Raw genomic sequence first — 21,130 nt, 5'->3', positions numbered from 1 at the left:
GTCTCTCTCCAATGTGCTGCCTTCATTTTAAGCTTCCAGGTGCCTCTAGGCCTCAGTTAAGTCATTTGTAAAAAGTGACTAAATTGTGAAAAGTCAGGGAACCTGTGTAAAAATTTCACTTAGGGTGGTGCCTACAAGTGCCATGGCATGAGTTCCCAATCAAAGGTAAGTAACTATCCTTTGTGGTGAAGCCTCTACTTCACTGTGGGAGGAGGGTCTAGGCCATTCTCCATCTCCCAGCCTAGGTCTCTAGTGATGGTCTGTAAATACATAAGGTGTGTGACATCAGGACAGATTCAGGTGGGTGGAGGTTTTGAGATGGATGTCTGCATCCCTCCAAAACTGCTTTGTCAACATCCTAACCTGCCTATGGATGGTATTTGAAGATGGGCATTTGAGGGGTGACTAGAGCTAGGTGAGATCATAAAGGTGGGGGCCCTGTGATGAGGTTGGTACCTTTTATAAAGGAGACATCGGGAAAGCATGCACCCCACCGTTCCACTCCTGTCCCCACATAAGAATAGCCATAGGCAAGTTAGGAAATCCCCACCTGAAACAACCCCGCTGGCACATGGTCTTCTTGAGCTGGGGAGAAGGGGTTTCCTTTGTTCAAGGCCCAGCTCATGGTCTTTTGTTAAAGTAGCTGAAGATCAGAAGGTGGGGTGTGCTGCTGCCCAGGGAGTCTCACAGCTGTAAACTGCAGACTCCACAGGGACTCCTGACTGGCTAATAATGCACACCATCAGCCTTCTGCCTCCTGCCTGGGGTCCAATCACCCAGGTCCCTGACATGGAGTCGCCACATTCCATGGAATCTAGACCTTGTTTTACCAAAGCACCACTTTGCTGTCAGAATATTCAGGACCACAAGACAAGTGGTGGTAGCATTAACCAAATGCAAATACTAAGTAATGAGATGTAGAGCTCAGTGACAGAGTGCAATGCCTGTGGTTACAGGCTCTTCATTTGCCCCATGCACTGCAAAAATCAACAACAAACAAACAAAGACAGTATGTGCCCATACCTCTGGCAGAGACCAAAGGGCAGCAGCATTCTGTTGCTTGTTCCCCATTGTTGAGGGCCAGTCTCTGAAGAAAGAAGCCTTCTGGGAGATGCCCTCAGAGCTCAGCTCATGCTACATTTGCTAGGCTGTGGCCAGTCTTTCCCCTCCAAGGTCATATCAGAGCTGTTTTTCCTTGTCATTAAAATTCTTTGTGAACCACACTTTAAGGGCAGAATAATATTTTACCATTGGGTTGTGCCATAATTTATTTAACCATTTCCCTATTGTTAGACATGGAGGCAGTTTCTGGTATCACACAGCCATAAATAACGCTGCTACGAACATGCTGCTACATAAATTTTTATGCATCCACCTATTCCTGATTACTTCCTTATGAGGGTTCCCAAATAGTAGGAAAACAGGGGGGGTGGCTAACTGCACTAGCGCTTTTATGGCTCGTGCCTCACACTGAGCGGCATCTGTGTAAGAATAGCCATCTTGGGCGGTGGTGGCGCACGCCTTTAATCCCAGCACTCGGGAGGCAGAGGCAGGAGGATCTCTGTGAGTTCGAGGCCAGCCTGGGCTACATAGTGAGTTCTAGGAAAGGCGCAAAGCTACACAGACACACCCTGTCTCGAAAAACCAAAAAAAAATAAATAAAAAAAGAATACCCATCTCACAATGTGCCTACCAGCATTGGGTATTCTCTCCTTTGGATCATTTGGTGATGTGTCTTGGCATTCCTTTGTGCGTTCATTATCTTGGATATATATATGGAGTCACAGATACTTAGGTTTTGATCAACTGGCTTTAGGAGAGTAAAAAATCCAGGATGTCCTACCAATTTCATCACCAGTCAGGATTAGATACTTCCTCTTCAAGACTGCACACACCTACATATATACATTACACACACACACACACACACACACACACACACACACACACACACAAAATGGTTCCTTCTAGCTGTTACTCATCAGTTCTCTGCATTCCCAAATTTCCCACAATATAATTAGCAGCCCACAGTTTTATACTTGAACGCTTTCTTTAATTTCTTACCTCACAATTTCTTTTTTCTTAAATACAAATATACTCTTCCTGATTAAGACTATGAAAGCCAAGCCTTGGAGATTTTGCTTGTAACTTTTGTAATATCTACAAATGTTAGGCACCTTGCTACACCTGCTGTGGTTTGGAACTGTCTCCCAAAGACTCTGGTGCTGAGGACTTGTTCCCAATCTTATTATGCTATTGGATAGATCCAAGAGACTCCTAAAACACACAGCCTATTGATGTTGTCCCTGGTTTCCTGAGAGGTGAAAGGAAGATCTCTATTACTTCAGGACCCCAAGCCCCCGGAGCTGGAGTTGACCTGAATGATTCTTCCCCTGAGGGCTAGCTTTCATTCAACTGGGATGTTCAAGGAAGCTTCCCAAGGACAGAGGCCAACAACAGTCCTTCCCAGGGATATGCATTCGGGGACTGTGCTGAATGTCTGCCATCCTTTGAGTCTGGCCACTGTCCATTGCCTAACAAGCCCTGGGCTCTAAGGAAGTAGAATTTGGAAGGAGAATAGAGTGTATCTGGTTTTGCCAGCCCCAGTCTATGAAAAAGCAGGTAGGAGCTCTCTGCTGCCAGACCGGCTGGAGTCTGGATCCATCCAGCCTGCTCTTAAGGAACCTGTGGAGGTCAGTCATACCTACTGCTCAGAACAAGAGTTTGGCTTTGACATAGATTTGGAAGGGCAGGCCCTCCTGCTTTGCTTAAAAGAAAGACTGCAGTTGGAATATAGGTGACGGTAATCACTCTGGAACGTTTTCATCATTTGTTTACTTGATGATAACACTTTTGTATGGTAAAACTATATAGAAGTTTTTGTATGGGAAAACTGGAAAGAATGTTCATTAAGTTCAAGAGTCATAATATACTCTATATAGTGCTATCAAATGGAAAAGTAATCTTATGCTTTGACAATGGAAAACTATTATCCTGGATAAAATTAAAATCTGTTTAATTTAAGGATTTTTCAGTTAAGGTAATGCTTTGGTTAATGTATATGGTTTGTTTAAAATAAATAATGGTTGTCTTTTAAAAAAAAATACACTAGTGACACTTCTACACAGTGTTCTCTCAGCTGCATTTGAAGGTACCATTTGCTCATGTGTCATTTGTCACTTAATGACAAATCTATCTTGAGAAATACATAGGCATTTCACTGTATAAAAGTAAGATGGTACTTTCACAAACTTAAATGCTACAGCTGCTATACATCTAAGCAATAGCATAACCTCATGTGGCTGCTCTTCTATAAGTAGTCCATCACTAATTGAAAGTTTGTTGTGGTGCACATAACTAAATTTCCCAATAAAAGATGTTATCAGTGTTTAAAGTATTCTGTCTACGTTATCGATGAAAACAATGGTGTTATCTTACTGGCTGTAGTTGTGTTCCTTAATAAGCAAGTAAGGTAAGATGTCCCTTTCTCCCTCTCTCCCTCTCTCTGTCCCCCCTCTCTCTCTCCCCCTCTCTCTCCCTCTCTCTTTTACACACACACACACACACACACACACACACACACACACACACGCATACACACACTCACTCACTACTAAAATAGAAGTAGCTATTTGGGGAAGAATAAAGGATAAGCAGTGGCCTAGGAGGGGGGTAATGGGTACTAAATATAGTCAAAGGACATGACATATTTGAGTTAAAAAAAAAACTTTAAGAAACCCACTAATATGTACAAAATATAATAAATAATTTTAAAAGAAAAAAATCAAAACAAAAAAATCTAGTGGCTTAAAACAAGCATATCTTAAGTTGACTTCTGTAGATGGGATGTTGGTGTTAGATCTACACAGACATTGACATTATATCTGATCTTATTCAATGTAGTAACATCCATAATAGGATAGAGATGATTACAATATTATGAAAGTTGCTTAATAATAGCCAACTTCTTTGAATATTTTTGTTCCCCTCTTCATACTATGGATTTTAGTGTATTATGCCATTTAGTCCAGAATAAAATTGTGACTAAATTATATCCTCATGACATTCATATTGAAGCCTTAATCCTCAAGGTGTTTGTATTTTAGGTTTAACATATACATGGGCAATTTCAGTTAAATGAGGTCCTAAGGATGCAGAACCAATCCCATCAAATTAGCATCTTACATGAAGAAAAATGTGGTAACAGGATTGCACACAGGTGCTAGGCATGGGCACAATGAAGCAGCACTTGCCAGTCAAGGAAGGATACCTCAGGGAAGAACAAACCTGCTAGTACCTTGATGTTGGACTTTCAGCCGTTAGAACTTTCAAACTCCCAGTATATAGAATTTTCTTATAGCACCCAAGGTAGTTTAGTGTAGTCATTATTACCTTACTAATAAAAAATCTGTTTTATGATAAAAAAAAAAAAAGAAATGTTGTGCTGTGCTTGTTATTCTAAACACTGTGCTTTGTGATCGTGACTTGGGGCTGGCAAAACTGTTGGAGCAGAGAGCTAGGCAGCATAGCTTCACAGAATGATCCTGTACATGAGACAAATGCCACTCCTCTAGGGGAAGGTCCAGGCAACAGCTTCTTCCCAGGAGGCTTCATATCCATTCTTTAATCCTGTCAAGTAGTGCCATCTCTAGGTCTGCCTAAAGGGAAACAGGCTGGGAGAGTGTTTGGAATTGATCCTAATCATTCAAGCATTTGCTATTGCAGCCCAGGCTAGACATAGGCTATGAATCCAGTCTGAAGGACAACTGACATCAGACATGTAGCCAATGCTGGCTTATTTTTACTTGCTTGCCACACTGGGGATGGAGCCCAGGCTAGTCAAGGGCTCTACCTCAGAGCTATATTCCCACATCAAGTCAATTCTCTCACACAGGACAGAGTAAGCCTATATAATCTGTTTATTTTACTAGATCCTTTAGGATTTTCCCTATAGTATAGGAGGGGACCTTGTACAGCACTTACCTATGTTGTTATCAACTACAGAAAACAATTAAGATACATAAATGTAGCTAGAGTTTCCTCTTTGTAGTTGGAGTTTTCCTGCCTGGCTCACAGTCAGGACAAATCTCTCTTACCCGCCAGTCCCACAGCTACTCAGACCCAACCAAGTAAACACACAGAGACTTATATTGCTTACAAACTGTATGGCCATGGCAGGCTTCTTGTTATCTACTTCTTCTACCTTAAATTAACCCATTTCTATTAATCTATAAGTTGCCACGTGGCTTGTGGCTTACCAGTACCTTACATCTTGCTTGTCATGGAGGGAGCTGGCAGCATCTCTCTGCCTCAGCCTTTCACCTCCCAGATTTCTCTTCTCTCCTTGTCCTGCCTATACTTCCTGTCTGGCTACTGGCCAATCAGTGTTTTATTTATTAACCAATCAGAGCAACACATTTAACATACAAATATGGTGATATTTTATTTGTACTGAAATGTGATTTTATTTGTATGTTAATAAATAAAGTTGCCTGGAGGTCAGAGCTAATAGTAAGCCATAGCAGAAGCTGGGCGGTGGTGGCGAACACCTTTAATCCCAGCACTTGGAAGGCAGAGCTAGGCGGATCTCTGTGTGTTCAAGGATACAGCCAGCATGGAGACACATGCCTTTAATCTCAATACCAACCATAGAAGACCTGGAGGTCTGTACAGACAAGGAGGTCATGTGGTTGGTTTACAACCAATGAGAAGGCAGAACAGAAAGTCAATAAAAAGGGCAGACACACAGGAAGTAGGCCTCTTTCTGAGGGGAAGGATGACAGTGACAGCTAAGGGTAAGAAAGGCAATTTTGGGTTGGGGATTTAGCTCAGTGGTAGAGCACTTGCCTAGCAAGCCCAAGGCCCTGGGTTTGATCCTCAGCTCAAAAAAAAAAAAAAAAAAAGAAAAGAAAAGAAAAAAGAAAAAGAAAGAAAAGAAAAAGAAAGGCAGTTTTAAGTCTCAGCTACTGCTCTGACCTCTTAGGCTTTTAATTCTGCAATTGGCTCTGTGTTTCTTATTTAATAAGACTGTTCACCTATACATAAATAACCTTGTATATTTGTATGCACCAAATTTCTTGAAATGTACTTAAAAATTAAATACAAAAAATTTCTAGTAAAGGATAAGTTTGTGTTAAAGGGACCATCATCCACAGAACTCTAGCATAATGACTATATTACAGGACATAAATGGCTTATGAACTTCCCATTTGCTATATCACACAAATAGGATTACTCTCAATATACCAAAACATATTAAATCCCACCACAAAGAAAAATAATGAAGGCATTATCTGAAACAATTTGGAATTGCCAACCAGCCCTAGAATGGAGTGATTTAAAGTTACATGCAATACACTGGCTTTTATTTGGACAATATAAATCTTTTCTTTTAAAGTTACATTCAGGGAATACAAAAGACAGTCTCCCAGGACAGACTGGGGAGAAAGGCCCATTGGCAACAACTTAGGAAGGACTGAACAGTGGAGAATGAATGGGATATGGCTGCGATTGGCTTTGGTTGATTTGTTTTGTTTACCATCCAGACAGCTGGAAAATAGGAAACTCAAAAAAAAAAGCCAATAAAATCATCCTTATGCTGATATAATCTTCATAACCAAACAAAAGAAAAAAGACCCACACTCTAGATATAGAAAACCAAATGCTGAACGTCTAAAGACACAAAACAGTTGAATAGCAATATTGAAAGAAAGACAAATCTCAACTCAGAAGATTGTCAAAGCATGTTAATTAGAGCCAGCCAGCTTTGATGTATACACATTAGGTGTGAAAACAGACTGTGTTAAGTTTCCCTTCATGAGAAAGATCCCAAGTAAACAAATGAGTAGCAATTATCTATATCTTTGCATCATTGGGAAAAGTCATCATAGAAAGGAGACACCTTACTCCACACCAAGGGAAACTTGCACATTGGCTGAAGATGTATCATGGTGCTAGGAGCACTGGCTGCCCATTGTGACCATTGCGGAACACTATCTTCTGTGTACTCCATGGCCGTCATTATCTTGAAATTAGGCCAGCTGTACTTACCGGAAAGTGAGCACAACAAGACTGAGGCCAGTTACCATTCCCTAGTCGGAAGGGAGGGTCATCAGACCCTCACCTGAGACTACAGCAGCTCACCCATTTCAGCAGCATGTAATTCCGCACAGCTGTGCATAGGCCCTTGCAGTACCAGCAGGTGTACCCAGTCTGCAGCTCAGGGTTGCATGTATCCCAGGATAGCTACAAACATGGTCCAACTTCATGTCACCATGGGCAAAGCTTAGTGATCCCTGCTAGAGTATATAAGAGGTAATAAATGGTTAAATAGCAAGGGTAACTATCTATCCAGCTATGAGGAGATCATTACCCATGACCTCTAGGGTGGCATTCTTCAATGATGCAACTATTTGGGGGAAGTCACCCATGTTCTTCTAAATAATTTTCCATGTTCCTATATGTCCAACAAACTCATTGGTTCACCAAGCTGGAGTTGTGTGGGTTCATTTCTTTGATCTGTCACTGTTGTCCAATCTTAGGTGAATAGCCATTCACTCGTGTCTCCCCCAAAAAAGCATGTAACACTTGGTACCTAAACAAGGACAGAGCAGAATCAAAGAAGAGTTTTGGAAGGGCAGACACATTGTGCCTGGTGTGGGTAGAAAGGCCTGGAATGGAAGCTAAGCTATATGAAGGTAAAGTGGCCATGGACACAATCCCAGTGCAGCCACACCACCCAGGGAGGACACGGATCACCTTCTTGCTCTAGAAGCTGCCACATTGCTTCTGCTACAAGTGAAAAGACACTCACTTGAGGCTGTTGTATGTGAAGCTGAAGTGTCCCTGGTGGGAATTCCATGGGGGCCATCTTCTTCTATGTTGTACAGAATGGCATGTCTCTTTGATAAATGTGGTCTGCAGGGACGATGCAGGAACATTTTGAGATCCCAAGAATGGCTAAGGACCAGAGACCATATTGCAGTCCCTGGAAGCAGCCCATGAGGAATGGGTTGTTAAGAGCTGTGGAAGAAGTGGCCATGCCCCTGCTATGGGTGACAGGACTTCTACCGAGGCTTAGCTGTCTGCCCAGAAAGAACTTGCCCACACAAGGAAGCAATAATGGGAAAAAGACCTTCTGGTGTCATCCTTCATATTAGCCTATGATTTGGTAAGTAAATTGGATAAAGGAGAGGGAGAGATGGGGGTTCTTGTTTGCTGGTTTTTCTACAGCTAGGGTGTGACAAAGGAAAAGAACCCCCAAATAAATCTGTGTTGAACAGCCCTTTCTAGGATCCAAAAACTTTTTGAGTCCATGGGAACCAGGAGGAAAGTGGGTAAGAGAGATGGTGAGTGAACAAAGCAGGAGAGAGCTTCTGTATGATGCCCAGTTCCCTGGGCCAGATAGGACTCTTTGCAGGAGAGTTAAGAAGGGAGAAAGTTTGGCAGAGCCTGAGACTGGTATGGGCTTCTGTGATTTTGCCAAGACCCCTAGTGGGTCATGATCTTTATGAGGTGGGAAAGGCTCTGGCGGATCTGAGTGACTTAGACCAGCATGTAAATCAGGTTTGTAAAGTACTAAAGCAATCAAGAGGGGATGAGAAAAAGAAAAAGCAGATGAAGGGGGCTGTCCAGGTCACTGGAAAGCAAATGTGGCAAGATTGGGATGGAGCCAAGCTTCCTAGGGAAAACCTGACAGAGAGCCAAGCCCTATATTTGTGAGTTTCTGGAAGGCTCTAAAGCCTGCACACTTCACAAAAGAAGTGCAGGTGATCCCTGCAGCCAGCTGCTGTGAAGGAAGTGGATCTCATGGGTAGGCACCAGGCCAGCTGCTTCCCTAACAGGGATGCCAAGGCTGCCTGCCTGGGTAACCATGCACAGTGACCAGAGGCTCCACATTCAGCTGGAGACTTAGTGTTCTATTTCTGATATGCATGGGTAGATTCAGGGTCCAGATCCTGGTTGGGTCCTGGTGGCCCCCAGGGACATAAGGAGAAGTGAGCATTTGTGATGGATATGGAGAAAAGGGGTGCAGATGAAAAAGACTGGCCTTGTCCTAGAGGAGGCAGAGTTCACATCTCCCCTAGGACAAGTCACATAACACATTCTGATCATTACTTTGTGTATCCAACACTAATTTTGCCACTTAGGGTTAATGGCTAGGAACACTGTGCACTGAGTTTTCTTCATATATACATGGGACAAAATCTACCTGCTCATTTCCATTATAAAGCAAGAGATAAATTCTGCATGCAAAAAGAGGATGAAGACCCTTGGGTACCACCAAGTCAGATGCCTGACACTACCCTTAAATATGGCATAGCCACAGGATCACCTATAAAGCCTTCATTAGAACCACTCAACCAACAGCACACTAACAGATAAGGGAAATGCCTCCTGGGAAGGAAAGGAAACTCCAGAAGAAAAGACCTTCCTGGTCCTCAGACTCACCAGACAAACCAAACTAAGTGACAGTGCCAAAGGAGACAGATTTGCAAATCACCAAAATTCAGTTCTCCTCTAACCCCCACCCCCACCTTGTTTCCTTCCTTTGCCTCAAAACATAACACCATCAGCAAGTTTTTAAGAGCTCATTATCATATTGCTCACTATGGCTCAGCTCCTCTCCACCAGCCCTCAAAGTCCTAGTGACCTCCAGTTAACATCCTTGCTATGCATGTGGCAATTTTAGACTCTCTAAGTGGAACCGTATCGAGAATTTGCGTTTCTATGCCTGGCTTATTTCACTTAGCTGAATTTCCTCTAGACTCATCTACATCCCCTCCCACAGCAAGATGACCTTCTGCCTTCAGTCTAACTAATGGTCCATTGTCTGCACCTACCCCTCCTCCACGGTCTGTCCATCTGCTGCACAGCAATCGCCTCTGTGTCTTCACTGTTTTTAATAGTCATCACAATGATATGAACTGAATAGGAAAGAGCAGGTAGGCGATGGGCTAGCTGAAGGACCTTAGCCAAACTGGAACCCCCATGTTCCACCCCACTACTCCAGCCCAAGTGTGTTGAATGGATTAATCAAATCCTCTCATTAGGAACTTGTGAGTATTCAGTGAGAGCCAATGACTGTCTTCCAGGTCCCCCGTGGACCATGAACATCTTGAGATCAGAGAAGCTGGGTTTACCCATGAGTGACCCTCCAAAGACTTGAACCTGTTAACATTCTCTAGTAGAAGGAGGGAAAGGTGCTGGGCTCCCCCCAGGAGCCTAAGAAAATACATACTCCCTGAGAATCACTGCCAGCACACTAAATCTGAATAACCAAGGAAGGGTCTCATATCTGCATTTCACTGATGTCCCATGTTAACTTAGAAAACATAGGAAGGCTAATTCATTAATTCCTTGCTCTGCGGTCCTCCTGCATTGCTCCTCAGGTTCAGGCAGACCTCCCCATCACTTTGTAGCTGAGCCCTCCACTCCCATCCCACCTCACCCAGACTGGCAGTCTGTAACAGCAGCTAACAGAACCCTAACCAAGGCATCCAGAACAGCAGGTCCTGGGAGAATGTTCAGAGTCCAGCCCACATAGTCCAAGGCTCTTCACCCTGAGCCTTAAAGGCAGCTGCTGCCACCCAGCTCCTTGAAGATTCTCTTCTTTCATTGTTCCACTGTGTAGTGGAACTTGAAGTCAGCCTGCCTCCCATAGCAAAAGCCATCTAGAAAATGAAGGGGAAAAAAGGGAAGATGAGGTGGGGGGCAACAACAGAATGCCCAATACTAAGACAGCCACTCCCAGAGTTTCATATTCTAAATGCTGAGCAAACTGCTGTCATGCGTGTGTCTGACTAAAGCTGGCACTGGTGTAAGATGATGAAGGCAGGTGCTTACTGAGCATTCTCATGTGTGCAGGTGTGGTTCTAGGCCTGCACTGTTCCAGACTTTCCACGCTGATGGGAAATCATATAGCTATGCCATCCTTCAGTTTTGTGGCTATTGAACCAGTTGTGGCTATGGAGAATATGGCCCGATGCACTGAAGAATGGAATGCTTTAGTTCCTCGCAGCCGAGCTAGCTCTCCACAGCTGGTGATGGCTCTTGTGGAGGACAGTTTGAGATCCTTTGGCTAATTAATTGTTGCAGGGTAGGAAACACCGGCTTAGTTTCAGTAAACCAGGAAATTGATACTCAGGGATGGAAAATGACATGCCTGAGGTCACAGGATGAGGCAGGGCAGGAATCCAAAAACACACTGAATCTGCGGCCCGACTCCACACTTACACATATGGGCTCGCAACTTTGATGGGGATAAAAATAAAGCGGGACCGTCCCATCTCTCAGGCATCGGCTCTGTTTTAGTTACAAAGCCGAAACAGAAAGCAAAGCCAGAGGCAGGACCCACACTATCAATTCCGCCTACCCATGTAGACTGCTGGCCAGCAGGCTTGGCCAGCAGCTCCAGCAGTCCTGGCTCAACGGAGGCCTGTGGTTGAGCATGTTTTATTGCATGCCGAAACTTTCAGATTGCTCAGCCTCCAAGAACAAAAGTGATTGCAGGGCAAAGAGAGAAGGGAGGCTGGAGACTGCCCCTCCTGACTCTGAGGGTGGACAGCCTGGCTGGCGAGTTGCCGCTGCCTTCACAGCACCACACCGCACCCCGCTTCAGGGAGGCCCCATTGCCCGGGAAACATCTCCACTGCCTGGGCTCCCACGCCCAGGGGAGCCTCCATCTCTAACAGTTAGGGCCAGCCATTCAAATCACATTACACTCTAAATGGTTCTACAAATTGTTAGCCCTAATGAAATTTAGCAAGAAGCGGCGGGAGAGGTGCAAAGAGTTAGAACGGGCTTCTTGGGTTTCCGAGCCCCAAATTCAAGTGGTGGAAGCTTCTCATGGAAAAAACGCAGGGAGTGTGGATTTCCTGTGGACATAGGGGCACCCCCTTAGGTTCTTTCTTTCCCCAAGTGGTACTAAGTCAGTAAGTACCCTTCCACACAAGAGAAAGCCATAGTGATTTCTTCACCCAGCCAAAAAGAAAAAAGAAAAAAAATTAGTTGGTAGAGGCCCTGGGGAACTGTGGAGGGGAAAGATAAAGTTGGAGAGCATAGTCCCAGCCTGGATCATGGACTTCAGGAGAGGGCCCGAGAGAAGAAATTCACCTGCCTGCCAGGAATTCCTCGAGGAAACCAGCCTGTTAGGCAAGACCTGTGCTAGTCTACACTGCAAACAAAGAGTCTGGGGACAGCAAGCTGCAAGCGGGCTACTCCATCCTGCTTCCTTATCCACACCACTCAATAACATCGCCAGCTGTGCTCTCCGCAGCAGATGGGTCAGGTGCAGTCCTTCTTCCGGATTACTACAGAAGACTTACCACTTACCCTGTTATTGAGTGATCACCATCCAGGCTGGTCACCTGCAAACCACTTCCGGCAAAGTCTACACAATGGACAGGACTTGCCCCTTTCACAGATGGGGGCCGGAGGAGGGATCCAGGGCAACCCAAGAAGTGGGCCAAGACTGTGTGGGTGTATTTGAAACTCAGAATTTCGGATTGCTAGAGAGAGAGAGAGAGAGAGAGAGAGAGAGAGAGGACCTGGAGGGGTCAAGGTGAGAGCAAGACACATGGGCAGATGGGCAGAAGGACAAGGGCCAATCAATGTAGCCAGGTTCCATTTGCTTCATTTGATCATGTTCTATTTCCCACCTCAGAATAAGATCAGCTTCTTGGGACAAGGCTTGTTGAAGGAGAAATCAAACGCTTGTGACTCTGTGCAAACGACTGCTCACATGTTGAAGAATGAGGCCCAGAGAAGACACCAAACTTTCCTAAAGCCACACAGCAAAATGGCAGTCAGTGGTAATTCAGAATGCAGACCAAAGGGGTTGGGGTCTAAGGCTCTGGTGCACCTTGGCTCACGTGCAGAGGAAAATCCCCTGCCTGCTGCTGATCACGGCACCCTCCAATGGTGGTAACGGGAGGAATAGCCAGGTGACCCTCCTAGACCAGAGTCCCTGTAAAAAGTCAGGTTGTCAGAGCTTCTGGTCTTCTGCTGTTCTCCCAACAGCCTGGGCGCAGTGAACGCGAGCCTCGGGGTCCAGGAGACTGTGCTGCTGTCTCCAGGCTTACATGGGAAGAGGCTGAAGCCAGGAGGAGGCAGAGTGTCTGCCCAAGCGCCATAGCTGGTTGCTACAGCACACGCCTGGGATGCCAGGGTTGTGACCCTGCTGTGTTCAGTTCCGGGTAACCTGGTCTACTTCTCAACCTCCCCCACTGCCTGTGGAGCTGGTGAATCTGCACCCTGCCCAGTGGTGATGGGGGTATTCCTGCAGACTCCCACTGAGTCATTTAAGTGGAGCACCCTGAGTTTGTGGAAGGTTCTTGAGTTGCCTAACCCTGGTCAGGTGAAGAGGCTTGCTAAGTGTCAGGCCAGCAGGATCACAGTCTCATATATTATAAATGAAACTATTTAAGCTCAGAGAGGCTAAGTGGCCAAAGGATGTACAGCTAATGAGAAAAGCTTGGAATCAGGGTTGGTTTTGGTTGTTGGGTTGTTTGTTTGGTCTTTTGTTTTTAGCTTCAATCTCTTTGTCCCTCCCTCTATACCAAGCTTATGGTGGGTGTGCGGGAGTAAATGAGCCATTCACCAAGTCTTTGACTCTCAGCTGTCCTCAGGCCTGTTAATGCAATGACAACGACAGAGTCTAGGCCTCAAGAGGTCTCCAAAAGCCCAGCCTGCTTCACTGGAGATGGAAGATCACACTCTGAGAAGAGCACATTGCTTTCATGACCTGCCTAGTCATGTCAGGTCGCTTCTATAGACAGCTCTGGCCTCTGCAGGGCCTACAACAAAGCCACTGCGAAAGCCTCCCTCACCTCTAGGCATCGGTCCATGAGGCCGGACATGATGGAAACTTTCTCAGGTCTGTCCATGGCTCTCCTGTGGGAGTAAAGAGACATCCTTTATATCTGTATTTCTCCAGGAAAAGTCACCAGGGGCCCATATACCCTGAAGGTGGACATACCAAGGACTCACCTGGTCTGCATTTTCTTCTGACTAGGAAACCCACATGGAGTCTAGGGATAGAGTGAAGGCCTTGGGAAGTATCCAGAGACCCAACATGTTGGATAGAATCACTAATTCCAAACCTCAGCAACTTCCTGAACTAGGCTTTTTCTTTTAGGGCCACCAACCAGCTCCCAGATCATGACAAGGAGACTTATTAGTTTTGAATGCTCTGCCTTAACTTAGCTCTTATTTTAATCTGTTTCTCTTACTTACATTTTGCCTCAGGCTTTTACCTTTCATTCTTTCTGTATATCCTTCTTTCCAGCTGTCTGCATGTCTGGCTGGTGGCTGCCTGCCTTCTGCCCCAGGAGTGTTCCTTTCTTTCTCCATGTTCTCTTTTCCTCTTTCTCCTTCTCTTAGGCCTAGATTTCTTCTGTTCCTTATTCCCTCTGCCCACCAGCCCTGCCAATCCTTTCACTGCCTGGCTATTGGCCGTTCAGCTCTTTATTAGACCAATCGGGCCTTAGGCAGCAAGGTGAAACAAATGCAACACATCTTTACATAGTTAAACAAAAGTAACACGCCATCGCACAGAGTAACATTCTGCAGCATAAGCAAATGTAACACATCTTCACACCGTTAAAATAGCATACCACAACAACTTACAGAAGAAGTTTATAAGCAAACCACCAGAGGATGTCTGGTGGGTGTGTGACCCTCTGCCATGGGGAGAGCCAGGGACCCAGGCCTCTCCACCACACTGTGGCTCCATCAACTACTGGTATTCAGGATGGGTGACAGAAAGACACTGAGGAGAATTCACAGTGACTTTTCAAAACCTCCGGTTCCAATCTCTCAACCCCTCATCTTGAAGTAAACAACACTGCCAGTCTCCCCCATGAGACCTAACCAAAATCCACTGGTCATGCCTGCAGAGACTCTGACAAAGCGGTGTCCCATGTAGGCGGCCTCTTCCCACAACACCACCATACTGCTACAGGGAGAGAGAAAGTGATAGGTAGAGGGCACTTGGGTCAGACTTAAATTCTTCAAATGATCTACCCCTTCATCTGCAAATCAAGTACTAACCCAGATGGCTCTTGAGAGTCTTACACTACATGAAGAAGAAAAAAACATCAGTGCCAGAGGAGAATTCATGTTGGCAGGTAGAGCAGCAGCCCACACCTGTAATCCCAGAATTCTAACTTGGAAGGTGGAGACAGAAGGACAGCAAGTTTGGGGCTAGTCCAAGCTACATAATGAATGAGACCCTGTTGAGACAGAGTCAAGAGGGAGAGAAGAAGGGAGGGAGAGAGAGAGAGAGAGAGAGAAGTGCTAGTCATCCCAGCATTGGCCTGGAAGTTCCAACCCCCATTGAGGCTTCGGTAATGGTCACGCCCACAAGGCGGGGCAGAGGAAGGAAGTGGAAGATCCAGGATGGAGAGGAAAGGTCTCTCTTGGTTCTGGGACCCTGGACGCTGGAGGTAGACCGAGCAGAGTTCTCCAAAGAACACTGCCGGACTGTGCCACACCTTTGCCAGACCCTACAACCTATCCCTTCATTTGTAAGTTACCCCACAAAATAAACCTCCCTTTTAACTACGTGGAGTGGCCTTCATAATTTCACCAATAAGAGAGAGAGTCAAATATTACCTTCCAATAGCACTCTTACATTTTTAATTTCCAAATTGCAAAAATGGTTCATGCCTCCCAACTGCCCAGGCAACACTGACAGGTTCCCTGCTAGACAAAGAGACACAGGCCACCAAAGGGAGAGAAGTAGCAGCTGGCCCTCTGTTGCTGTAGGATGTCTTCCTGTATGCTGTGAATGTGTTGCTCTGATTGGTTGATATATAAAGCTGCATTGGCCTATGGCAAGGCAGCTTAATGGCAAGCAAAAATCCAAGCAGATAGACAGGAAGAGAAAGGAGAGGCAGGTAGATGCCATCCTGCCACTGTCCAGGGAGCAACATGTAATGACACACAGGTAAAACCATGGAACACATGGTGATGTAAAGATTAATAGAAATGGGCTGAGTTTAGTTATAAGAGCTAGCTAGCAAGAAAATTGAGCCATAGGCCGTGGTCATGCAATTCATAATTGATATAAGCCTCTGTGTGTTTACTTGGGTCTGAGCAGCTGTAGGACCAGGTGAGACATAGGAAAAGATCCAGCTATGCTCTGTCCAGCCTGGATCCTAGCTGCTGCACTGCCCTATCCTTCACTAATGACACTGTGAATCCTCTTCCTGCCCAGCTTGTCCTGGGTCTGAGTGATGAATGTGCTTTAGGGGTCTCTCAGCTACACTAGAGGGGCTTATCATTTTAGCTAGATAGGGGAGGGACAGGCTGGCTTGGACAATACCATTGGTGGTTTAAAGTCTTCATTTTTTTCAACTAATTGCACCTTTATTCATAAAGGTTGTAAGGCAGCCTTGGGGGTGAGAGCACATCATTCAAATATTAACTCTAGTTGGGTGGTTGTCTTTGTTCCTTGTTCCACAGGAGGGTTGAGATCATCATGGTTCCAGATGACACTGCAGGTGAGTGGCAGGGACAAGCCTGGGAAGGAAGGGCCTCTTGGCACTCCATAGACATCTGCTGAGTTCCCATGACACGCCAGACGAGTGTTCACACACAGTCTGGTTGTTTTTGTCCATTTTCATTTTCAACCCCATTGGCAGCATCTAAATGCACAATTTTATTATTGGCTGCAGCTGCCTCCACCCTCGGGTGCCCCCACTCTGCAGGACATCTAGCAATGTCCGGAGACAAAAATTTGATTATCATATGTGGGAGAGTGCTATTGTCATCTAGCAGATAAATGTCTGGAGTGATGCCAGATGTCCCACACTGTGTAAGAGAGACCCTTGTAAGAATCACCTGGACCAAAATGTCACCACAATGAGGTGAAGAGCCCCTGAGGAAGGGGGCAGGTGCTCTGTTAATAAAAAGGAAGGAAGGAAGGAAGAAGAAAGAAAGAAAGAAAGGAAGGAAGGAAGGAAGGAAGGAAGGAAGGAAGGAAGAAAGGGAGAGAGAGAAAGAAAGGGAGGGAGGGAGGGAGGAAGAAGGAAAGAAAGAAAGACAGACAGACAGACAGACAGACAGACAGACAAAGCGGAGGAGCCAGGTGGGCCACAGGATTAACAGCTGCCACACAAGGGCCCAGCCCCATTCATCCTGGCTGTCAAGCTAGAAACTAAAATTTTAATGGGAAACTACTTCCCTTCTAAGAGTCCACAATTAAGCTACATCCTTTAAAAATGTTATGCAGGTTGGACAAAACAAATCTGGAGGCACTGAAATCAGGGCTGCAGTTTTGCCAGGAGAAAGGCTGCTCTCCACAATGAGCAAATACAGCATAGCATTGCCTTAGACTCGAGGGCTTAGAGGAACTCTTAGGCAGTGACAATTCCTAGCCTTACCGACTCCCCTCCCAGACAACGCTTGTTGTACCATTAGGATGCAGTAGAATCCTGTTTGTGTGGCTTTTCCTGCACAACAACCCCAAACAGCTAAGCAAACTTGCTCTTTCCTACTTTAGATTCAAGGGGTTCAGAGCCACAAAGGCATTCCACAGCTTTTCCAGGTGGCAAAGCAAATGTCAGCATTAGAATCTGAGCCCCAGATCTGTTAAGGAGAAAGCCAGCTTGCTGGATCTCCAGTGTCTCTACAAAGACATCTATCTACAAGGGACTTCACTCACTCTTGGGTCCACACACACAAGCATCAGTACACTGCTGTCGCCTGGTCACCCCAAGTTCCCCAAGTGCTCAGAACTTCAGCCCCCCATCTAAAGCCACATCTTCCCACTGGAAGTGAGGTTCTTCCTCAGGGCATTGTCTGACGTTTCAACCACTGGGAGGTGGCCAGGTGTACTGGTAAATCTGCACAGGGCCGATATACTCCAGAGAGCCACCCAGCCTGAAATTCCAGTGGTGCTGGGGTGGGGGAACCCCTAGCTAAGAAAAGCATGACAGCCTTTGTGTCATGGAATAAGCAACCAGCAAAACATTCCAGTTGATTCCATCTGCTCATCATCTTAAACACCACTTTATTTCTCTCTTCCTCTTCAGCTCATGTTTTTTCTCCCGACCCTGGAATTTTATGGTAATCCCTTCTCTCCATGCTAAATGTCTACAGGGGAGAATTATCTCACATGGTTCTTACATCTCAGTCACAGCAAGCAAATAAGAAAGAGGACAATTAACATGAGGCCAACAAAAGACCAGTATTAATCCACAAGATAAATAAATCCTTGACCTTCAAGCATAATGGCTTCTCATGCCGAAAATATTCTTTTTTTTCTGAAAGTTCTAAACCAGTATCCAAGCCCACAACAGACTCAAACGAACTCAGCCCCTCTCTGCTAAATACACACACACACACACACACACACACACACACACAGAAGCGTGCTGGATTTCATAAAATAATTTTAATAGAAAAGTACAAGATATGAACAAAAATAAATAATCTTTATCTCCTTTCTAACTCAGCAAATTGAAAACTATATAAAAATTGGTCTAAGATGCAAGTTCTTCCTCTCTTTAGACACATTGTAATAGTTTTTCTTCTACCTTTTAGATTGGCTCACACCAACCTTTCATTACAACTACTTTATAAAGCTAGCTAACAAGGTATTTCTCCAACATAAAACATCATCCAATCCTCAGATTTAAGTGTAAACTCCGCATTAACAGGCAACTTAGAAGATCCCTTGTAAAGACAAGTTTTAATCCTATATCTCTAAATGTTTCTGCAATTAAAAAAATCATCTTAACTTTCATGACATGGCATCTTGTTTACTACTCTACAAAGAGAGGGAAGACTAGAAAATACTTTTCAAGAAAATAAATATTTTAAAGTATGCTTTAAAGTAATAGTGCAGTGCTTTTGAGCTGGGCCTCCATGCTTGTTTGCATTAACTATGCACTTGGAGTTACAAACAACCTCACTTTCCCCTTCTCTGCTGATACTTCAGTTTTTATAGGTGACTTTCGCTAATGACCGCTTCAGTTAATACAGTTCTTGTCCACAGGTTGCCTCATCCTGCTCTCAGGCCCTATCTGAAGGGTCCAGTGACTTGAAGAATGTTGCAGCAAAACACATTGGAAATTGCTACTGGAAAAAATCTTCTGAGAAAGAATGTGGGCAGGCAGCTGCTGTCATAGGAAGGTCAAAAACCCAAAGAAACAGGACTGGACAATACAGCCTTGACCTGGAGCCCAAGACTGACCTTTTTGAACACGGTTTTGAACACACTGCCCGTGTATAAACATTTCATTGATGCTCCTGGACTGGGAAGGTCTTGAATGCTCTCCAGGATGGGGAGAAAAAAGATGCTGACATGGCTCCATTGAGTATATGTTTTAGCAATAAAGAACACTGGTCAGTATACAACTGAAGAAAACCAGAAACAGATGGGACTCCTAGAACCACAAGCCTTTGAATTTGCCCAGAAATGCTATTTTAAACACTCTATATGTTGGTCTACTGTTTTTTGTGTGTGGAATAATGCATTCTTGGTTTTCTTTAAAGGTTTCAATATGTTACAAGGTTATCCGGACAGGGGGGAAAAGGGCAAAGGGCTAGCTAATGTATCCATCTGCGCAGGCCTGACCAGGTTCTGGGATTCATTTCCAGAAAGCAGGAGGCCTCTTATTAATTGCACATCACACAAGGAAGCTTTAGTTCCCGTTCTCTGCAGCTTTTTTTTTTTTTTCTCTCCACAAAAACTGTGTCCATTCAAATGGGGCACAGAGATGTCCATGTGGCCTCTGGTAAACTCGAATAGAGAGGTACAATAGTAGCAGTGGTACACATGATGACATATACACAGAGATGCACAGACACATGCATGTGTGTGTGTGTGTGTGTGTGTGTGTGTGTGTGTGTGTGAGAGAGAGAGAGAGAGAGAGAGAGAGAGAGAGAGCTAAAAAACTGGTCATGGTTGAAAGCATGAGCTTTTTTGGTTCATCTCTGGGATGTTACAACAGCAACACACTCTAAAACAATTAAGTCGCACGCATAATGCTGAAGGAATGTGAGCGAGCCCATGACCAGCTTTACACCATCTGCTTGATCCCCTTCTCTCTCTCTTTTTGAAGGAACATATATAGGAAAAGAGAATTCCATCTTTGTTCTGTTGCATATAGAGCTCTTTTGAAGCCTCCGAGTAGTTTGGGTTTGGTAAAAGTGTCCGCTCTTTTATTATTTGAACATATAGCAGCCCTAAGCTACCCCTGTGGCTTCTCCTAAAAACATTTCTCTACATGAATTAGCTGAAGGACAACCCAAACCTCTTACCAATATACAAGTAACTTTTTATTTTATATTCTACCTTCCATTGGCAGAAGCCTTTCGATGTTTTTTTTTAAACCAGTGAAATATACAAATCACACAAGACAGAAATATGTACATTAAAAGTACAGAATAAAGGCCATAGAGGATATACAAAATATCTGAATGACGCGTAGAATATCTTACATTAAATAGTTTTTTTAAAGCTAGGATTGTTAAACTCCACTCTGCTCATAAACATGAATCACTAAAAAAAAGAACATAATCTGATTTAGCAAATATAAAAAGCGTACTTCGTGGTTTTTGTAGAATAAAAACCAAAAAAGTGACATTTTAAACTAAATTAGTACTTTTTTATTTCAAGATCTTTTGCTTGTGATTCACTGTAGCTGAGGGGAAATGAATATTTGGGGGCAATAAGTTAAGAGCCACAGGGCTGAGGGGACAGGAAGGCCACCAAGCCTATGAAGGGAGACATACATCTTTTCAAACCTTGAAAACCAGCATCGGGCCCGACAACAACACAGCAGATGCCACTTTTGAAATAGAGGTGCTCTTATTTTAAAACATTGGTTAAACTAACTATGTGGTGAGCTGATTTGCTTCAGCAACTCTGGCCAGTCCTCACTGAGCAATGAGTAAGCAAATGGAGATGAGGCTGGTGCTCCTGAGTTCTGAGTGCCTCTCATGGTCCGAGGCTGTGACACACCACAATGCCCTCCCCACAAAGAATACCAAAGAGGGGGTGGAGAATGGGGGTGGGGGTGGGCAGGAAGCAGAAAGGCCACCTTCTAACCAACAAGCATCTCAGGACACTAGCCCTGAACACTTCTTCAGAGTCTAGCTTCCTTCCTGGCATTTGTGG

This window comes from Onychomys torridus, chromosome 9 (genome assembly GCF_903995425.1).
Source record: "Onychomys torridus chromosome 9, mOncTor1.1, whole genome shotgun sequence".
Lineage (NCBI taxonomy): Eukaryota > Metazoa > Chordata > Mammalia > Rodentia > Cricetidae > Onychomys > Onychomys torridus.
This window is presented reverse-complemented; position numbering follows the sequence as displayed.